The sequence below is a fragment of the Urocitellus parryii genome, chromosome 1 (assembly GCF_045843805.1).
Source record: "Urocitellus parryii isolate mUroPar1 chromosome 1, mUroPar1.hap1, whole genome shotgun sequence".
Taxonomy (NCBI): domain Eukaryota; kingdom Metazoa; phylum Chordata; class Mammalia; order Rodentia; family Sciuridae; genus Urocitellus; species Urocitellus parryii.
Window position 1 is genome coordinate 139,122,540 of NC_135531.1, and position 7,770 is coordinate 139,130,309.

The 7,770-nt window shown below is 45.1% G+C and overlaps 1 pseudogene; it reads right to left on the bottom strand.

Moving 5' to 3' along the window:
* Positions 1–452: 452 nt before the first annotated feature.
* Positions 453–771, bottom strand: LOC113182425 (transmembrane protein 14C pseudogene; annotated as a pseudogene).
* Positions 772–7,770: the final 6,999 nt, after the last annotated feature.

Genomic DNA, 7,770 nt, shown 5'->3' on the forward strand with positions numbered 1-7,770 from the left:
TTTGTTTATAGTAGAATTTATTTTCACTGATATTTCATTTTGCATAATCTCAAAGTAGGTCTTTGCTATAAAGTGAGAAAAGATCTCACATCTTAAATCTCACCACAAGACTTTTTCACACTGTTCCTCTGGGCGGGGAACAGGGCTTCAGGATCCCCAATGTTGAAACCTTACATTTTACCCAGTGTGAATTCATTCAATCAACACTGACATAGAATTGAACCTTACAAGGGAGCCATTAAGCTCTTGTGCTATATCCTCGCCACCTCTGAAGGGATGTGATAGAAATGACTAACCCCCCCCCCCAATGAATTCGGTGTTGTTTTGGTTTGGTTTCTGAAGTAAAATGTCAGAGTGTGTAAATGTGTTGCATTTCTTTCCCTTAATACACTGAGAACAGTGGAAGTCTGGAGATTTTTCATTCTTCATGAGTCTGAGCTGGGATGTGACCCCTACAATTGGGGTCTATTCAACATACTGATTCCAAGTTTGGCAACCATCAGTAAACTGGTCCCTGTGATCAAACCCCCAGGCATAAACTTTCCAGAATGGTAGAAATTTACTCCCATGATGCCATGGTCCAAGAAGTAGCTAGGAAAACCCAAAAGTTCCTGGGATCCTGAGACAGCTGATAAGCACCCAGGCCTGCTAAACTCCCAAAGAAGATCCCAGCTCCCAGGGACTGCACACTGCCTGCTTTTGCACAGCCAGTGATTCCACCAGTAGCAACCAGTGCTTCGTAGCAAAGCCAAAATAATGTAAAGGCACCATGGGCCAGAGTTCTTCTGCATTGCTCTCTCACTTCGATCAGGAAGAGACTACACCAGGCACCTTCTCATGCAGGGCAGCTCTCAGGGAGACGAGGTGCACAAGCCGCAGGGAGAGCAACAGAGGTCTCTAATGTTTTGAGACTCTTTGTGTTTATACTTCAGGAAAGAGGGGTGACAGATTCCAAGTAGACAGAACAGCACATCAGATACCCCTGCAGAGAGACAAGGGCTTTCTGGTTTTGGCACATTTTATCTTTTTGTCCTCAGAACAAGGCTGTAAGAGCAACAGGGTTGATTCCTTTTTCCATTTGACAACGGAAGATCTGAGGCTCTAGATCTTATAAGATGAGCTTCAGATCTCATCTTACAGTTGAGCAAGGATCACACTGGAATATCCTGATTCAGGAGCAGAAATCTCTGGTCTGAACTTCCCTTTCAAGAGGATCAAAGGCTCATTCCTTCTGACACCATGCCATTGTGAGCTTCCAAGACAAGACCAGCTCTCAGGAAAGTTCTGACTTCATACAAATGAGAGGGTTTCTATCCCTCTCAGGAAACTCTAAAAAGAGAAACTTAAAAAGGGATTTAAATTTTACGTCCTCTATTGCACTTCCCAAGGTCAGACACTGAATCACAGGGTTACAAAGCTCAAAGGCAAGCCAAGTACAGCCAGTGGCCAGGCATGATATGGAATGCTCTCCAGCGAGGTGGTTTACAGGATGAACCAGCCCCTAAGTTCTACAGGAGTTCAACCAATATGGCAGGAAAAGCCAGCTCCCGTCTTTGGAAGGAACCTTTATAGAAACACTAAGAAATAGACTCATTTCTGTGTTAGGTTGTCTGAATATTTCTGGAATGAAATCCTTCTAAAACACAGGCCTTCCAGGATTTCTCCACAAGCCTCCTTCTTCCAGATAAAGAGAACCGGAAAAGTTGATAACAGAAGATAAAGGCAGGAATGCCATCCGGAGGACTGCCTTCCCTTATGAGGGCTGCTTATAATTTTTTTCCAGATCTGCCAAGACGTGACACTGGACTGGGTGCTGTGAACATTTAACAGAATTCCTGATGTTGTGAGGGCATTTTCATTATTCAGCTTCTAGTTGTCACCTCATCAAGTGAAAGTCACTAGATGGGCTGTTACCAATTTGAAAGGAATGTTTGTGAACATTTTATATAAAATGTGGACTGTTAGGGCTGGGAGTGTAGCTCAGTGGTAGAGTGCTTACCTAGCATGCATGAGGCACTAGGTTCCATCCTCAGCACCACATAAAAACAAATAAATAATGTATTGTGTCCATCTACAACTAAAACAGAATTTCATTATCCAAAGTACATGTATGAAGACACGAATTGGGTGTCAACCTACTTTATATACAAACAGAGGTATGAAAAATTGTTGTATATATGTGTAATAAAAATTGTAATGCAAAAAAAAACAGAGTACATGAATTGGCATGAACATACTTTATATACAAAGACATGAAAAATTGGGCTCTATATGTGTAATAAGAATTGTAATGCATTCTGCCATTGTGTATTTAAAAAAAATAAAATCAATTAAAAAATGAAAAAAATAACAATATGGACTTGTAGGAAACATCATATATTTTGCAGGGCTTAGGTAGGGAGCATCTCAAACTGTGAGGGAGATGTCTTGGATGCTTTCAGGAAAGCTCTCTCACCCAGAGAAGCCTATTGGGCTGCAGCTCAGTGGTAGAGTGCTTGTCTAGCATGCACAAGGCCCCGGATTCGAACCCCAGCACCTCACACAAATGAGTTTCTATCCCTTTCAGGAAACTGTAGAAATAGAAACTTTAAAATGGATTTAAATTTTATGTCCTATATTGCACTTCCCAAGGTCAGACACTGAATCACAGTGAATGATTTGCAATGGATTTTTCTCCCATGGGCCACTTGGTATGGCACTACACAGGGCTCTGACTTCCCAGTGTTAATGATACTGGCAAGCCACACGAGGAGGACACCTCAAATGGGCCTCAGGCCACAGTACAAAACTCCTGCACTTTGGCATGTGCAGTGGCTCCCAGGCCACTTTTACCTTATCAGAAATTAAAAAACGAGGAGAGCATTTAAATATGTATGGAGTTATTTATTCTAAAAAATTCCAATAAGCTCATCACATGTTCATATCAAATCTTATGAAAAATATTTTCAAGCAAAAAAACAGTGAGGAGAGTGGTCCTGTTTTGCATTTTTGCAAATCTCTTCGCCAGACCCCCAGATTCTCCTAGCTGCAGGGTGTGGTACCATTAGCGCGTGGCCTTTGGAAATCTCAGAGTGCTCCTGAGAAAAGGGCAGCAGAAAAGCAAACATGGTCTTAGTTTTACTCTGAAAATTATTTTGAACTTGTGGACCATCCACTTGGGTTCTGGGGTCCTTGGGGGTCCCCAGACCACTCCATGAAAAGGCCTGGTATAGTAGTAAAGCCAAACTCTTGGGAGCAAGTCATTGAACCTCTTTGTGTCTCTTATTTTCTTGCCTATAAGATGCAGATAGGAGTAAGTGTCCTCACAAGACTCTTATGGTAATAAAATGAGTAAAATAAAATGAGTAAAATGCCTGAAACTCAGGAAAAGCTTATAAAATCCTGACTGTTCCTATGAGCTTCTCAAGAGTTCGCCATTCCCCCACCATGGGGCAGAGGTAGGCACATAAGGAAGTTTCCCAAATAAACAAGGCACATGTGAACCAACAGTCAGCTCATGCCAGAGGACTTTTCAGCCCATCCTGGGGAAAGTCAGGAAATAGAAAATACTCTAAGCAGCTCAGAGAGGCCAAGTGAGTCATCAAAGTCACTTAGCAAGTCCTGCCTGCAGCTGCTGCTATAGCTAAAAACGCCCATTCTCCAGCTGCCCTCCTCTACACCTACGTCATACCAGCACACCTGGAATGGAGACTGTGGCACGGATTGTGTCCTCGTGTGAAATACACCCCACTTGCAGTCTCAAGAGCCAAACCAAACCTATGGGAGACCTTAGTGTGAAACATCTGAGCTCTCTCCACCCTCCCCTGAGCTGTCCAGAAAGCACCTCTGGGTTGCAATTATGTATTAACTTTTGTGATTATTGGCTACTCTTCCAACTGAGTCAGGAGCCCTCTTCATTCTTTTGCTCCATGGCTGGAGCTCTACCAATATTTGGATGTTTGTTGAAAGAAGGAATAAAACCATGTCTTTTCATTGATAAAAACAAAACAAAAAAAAATGGACACTTGGACCATTTCCCTAAATAACGAGATACTTTGGGGATAGTGGACAGAGGAGGAGACAATGGCAAAATGGTGGGCTGTTGTTGGGAGCTTCCTGGGTGGCTGGTGTGGTGCTGAATGCTCTGTGGGTATCATCCCTTTGAACGAGATAGGGTGTGGGGAAGCTGAGACCCACCCCCAGCCAGTGGCACAGCCGTGTCACAGTGGTGTGCTGGGAGCAAATGCGACTGGGAAGGTGAAAGGAGGCTGGGACAAGATGGCACAAGTTGAGCCGCCAAGCAGGGGAGGAGGCCTGCATGCAGGTGAAAGAAGCGGCGTGCCCTGTGCTGGACCCGGTGTCTCATACTGGGCCCAGGTGAACTCAGGGAAAATTCTTCTATCTTCTGGAATCCAACACTGACTCTGGTACCAGGCTGAGAGCCAGAGCACATCTTGTTTACAAAAGGAGACTTGTTGGCTCTGAGACGTGAAGGTCTTGCCCAAGGTCACACACACACAGCAGTTAGGGCCTAGCCTAGTCCTGCTTCCAAACCAGCAAACTGGCGCTCAGGCCAGGGCCCTTCTTCTGACTAACAGACTCACCACTTCCGCCCCAGCAGGCTCTCCTGCAGGGAGGGTAGCGTGGGAAGGTAGCAAAGCTGCAGCCTTTGCTCCTGCCATCCCCTCCCAGGGCAGGAAGGAGAGCGCCCAGCTGCAGGGGCATGAGCAGGCCTGCAATGAGTGCCTGAGGGATGGCCAAGGCCCCCCATCTCAGAACAAAGCAGCCTTAATGAGAGCAAATTACAGGGGCTCTGAGAATGGAAGGGTCCTTTGATGGGTGCAGGGTAAGGGCTGGATGGGACTTGGGCCCTTCCCTGCCCTCTGTCCTGTGGTCCACCCCCCTTCACCAAGAAGCAAGCTGGCTCAGCATGGCACTGGCAGAGGCACGGATCAGGACCCCAGGACTCCGGGCTGGGCTTCCACCCGCTTTGCTCCACTCCCTTTTGCCATTACAAAAGTGAGGATTTCCGATGAACAGGGAGCTCCATTGAGTTCCCCAGCCATTCCAGAACCTGGGGTTCGAAGGAGATCTGGGGGAGGAGTTCCAGCACACCCCAAACCTGTGTGAATCATCCTTGTGTCCAGTTCCCTTTTGTCCCTGCAGTGAGGGAGCAGATACAGTAGTAAGCACAGTGATATATTAAGTTCCTGGTGTGGTGCTAGCGTGGCGTCACAGGGCTGCCTACAGTACTTTAATCCCCATGTTAGGCCCATGAGTTGGGAATGAGCAGATTCCCCTTCATATTGGTTTACAGCAGCCTCGGACCAGCAGCACCAACATCACCTAGAAAGTTCTGAGAGTAGCAAACTCCTGGTACTATTGCCTTAGAGTGAAAGATGCTTGGCCACGCCCACAGCAACAGACAGTATCCTGGGCCTGCCGAAGGACCCACACTCTGCCCACCAGTCTGTCCTGCCTGCATTTAGGATCCTCATGGCCCTTCCCCATGGGACCACTTAAGTGACTGTGGGCTGAGAGGGGTTGAAAAAAACTCAAAAAGAACAGTGTGTTCACTGCCATACTCTGTAATTGAAAAGATCCTAAACATCACTGGCATGGAGCTGGCTAATGAGTCAGGGCAACCCATGTCATGCAACACTGTGTGGCTTTTTATAGCAAAAGAGTGGGAGAGGTTTTTATATACATAATGCAGTGGTTTCTATGGCAGAGTATGAAGAAGTAAAAGGCAAAGCTCAGAACAGTGAATACAGGAAACTATCATTTGAGTAAAAACGGGGAGCATATATAAACAGTTTTGTTCACACACACACACACACACACACACACACACACACACACACACACAGTCTGAAAGTCAATAACCAACAGCATAGAGATTCCCTGGAGGTGACTGGGGGACAGGGATGGTAGGGGGACTTCTCACAAGTGCTTTGTACTCTTCATAATGAGTTGCCTCCTTAAATGACAGGGCACAACTAAAATTTTTAAAAAGATGAAGAAAGGGGACAACAGAGAACTAAGAGGAGGGAGAGATGAGGACCAGAAAGCTTGTCTGCCTGTTCATCACCCATCTCTCCACCTCTCCATCCCTCCTACTCTCTTTAAATCCTAGGGTTAAGGATTAAGTAATGAATGCTATCTGGCAGCTGTGCTAAATTCCTTACATACCTTATCTCCTTTAACCTCCTTCAGGTTATTACTATTATTATGCCTGTTTGTTGACATGAAAACAAAGGCACAGAAAGGTTAAGTGACTTTCTCTGAGTCACAGAGCTAGTTAGTGGCAGGACTCAGATTTCCACTAAGACACATGTGACTCCAGGGCTCAAGTGCTAAATCACTATACTACTGATATATAGGAGTTCACGGAATCCTCCCAACTCCCTTTGGAAGAAGTGATGATTTCTCCCCTTATAAATAAAGAGAAGAAGCTCAGAGAAATTGTTACGTGTCTAAATTCATACAGCTAAAGTGTGGCCCACCAGAAAGAGAATCTCTAGAAAAGATATACAAATGTTGAGATTTATGGTTTCAAGCTTCACGAGAGGAGAATCCTCTTTAAAAAGCTGGAGGTGAAATCAGGCATGGTGGCACATACCTATAAATTCCCAGCAACTCAGGAGGCTGAGACAGGAGGACTGAAGTTCAAAGCCAGCCTCAGCAACTTAGCGAGACACTAAGCAGCTCAGCAAGATCCTGTCTCAAAAAAAAAAAAAAAAAAAAAAAAAACCGAAAGTATTAAAAATTAAAAGGGGCTGGGGATATGGCTCAGTGGTTAAACACCCCTGGGTTCAATCCATAGTACCCAAAATAGTAGTAATAGTAGCAGTAGTAGTAGTAGTAGTAAAGTGGCACCCCCTTTCTCCACAGAAAAGACTTCACTGGTCTTCTCCAAAAAACTTCACCCAGTCTGATTTTAGGACTGTCAGCAAAAGAGTCTCTACTAAAGAGTTCAATGTAGATAAACTTCCTATTTTCATGTTACCCTGTTTTACTTGGCCACTGGCCGAGAAGATACCAGCACTCCAGGTGCTGGACACCCCCTTACTAGTTTTTCACAAATGTATCCAGTATAGTACTTTGAAGGAAATGCACAAACAAGGCCTCTGGCCTTGAGCTGGGCTTCACAGAGATGTCTACATTTTTAAGATAAGTTACCAATTAGACTCCATGGTAACAGCTGGCAGGGGGAGGAAAGAAAGGGGAGAAGCTCTCCCCTTCTCAGGTGTTGTCCTTGAAGAGTTAACTTGCCCAAAACAGTGGGGGAAAAAAAGCTGCTTTTATGTGAACTTCGGCAGACTATGAACTTCTGAGCCCCTCCCCTTACATGCTGGGTATAAAACTCTGAAACTACCTGAACTCAGGATTCAGGGGATTAATTGATTACAGCAAAAGCTGTGCCCTCTGAACCTGGCTGCAGCCAAATAAAACTGTTTCCTGCTGTCTTCGGTGCCTTGCCTCGTTTGACCCTACATCAGTAGTAGTAGTAATCATCATCATTATTATCATCATCTAGAAGTGAAAAGTACAATTTTCATGTTCATAAAGGCAGTCCGTGTCCACAGTATCTGCTACATGCTGAATACCTATAAATTTGGAAGGCAGAGAGGAATGAATGGACTGGAGCTATAGATCAATGGTAGAGTTCTTGCCTAGCATGCACAAGGGTCTGGATTCAATCCCTAGTATGGTGTGCACTGACCAGCAATCACCCCTGCAAGGGGCTTTATAACCAGCTGGGCCAGACAGGCCAGTTGAAGCGTCAAG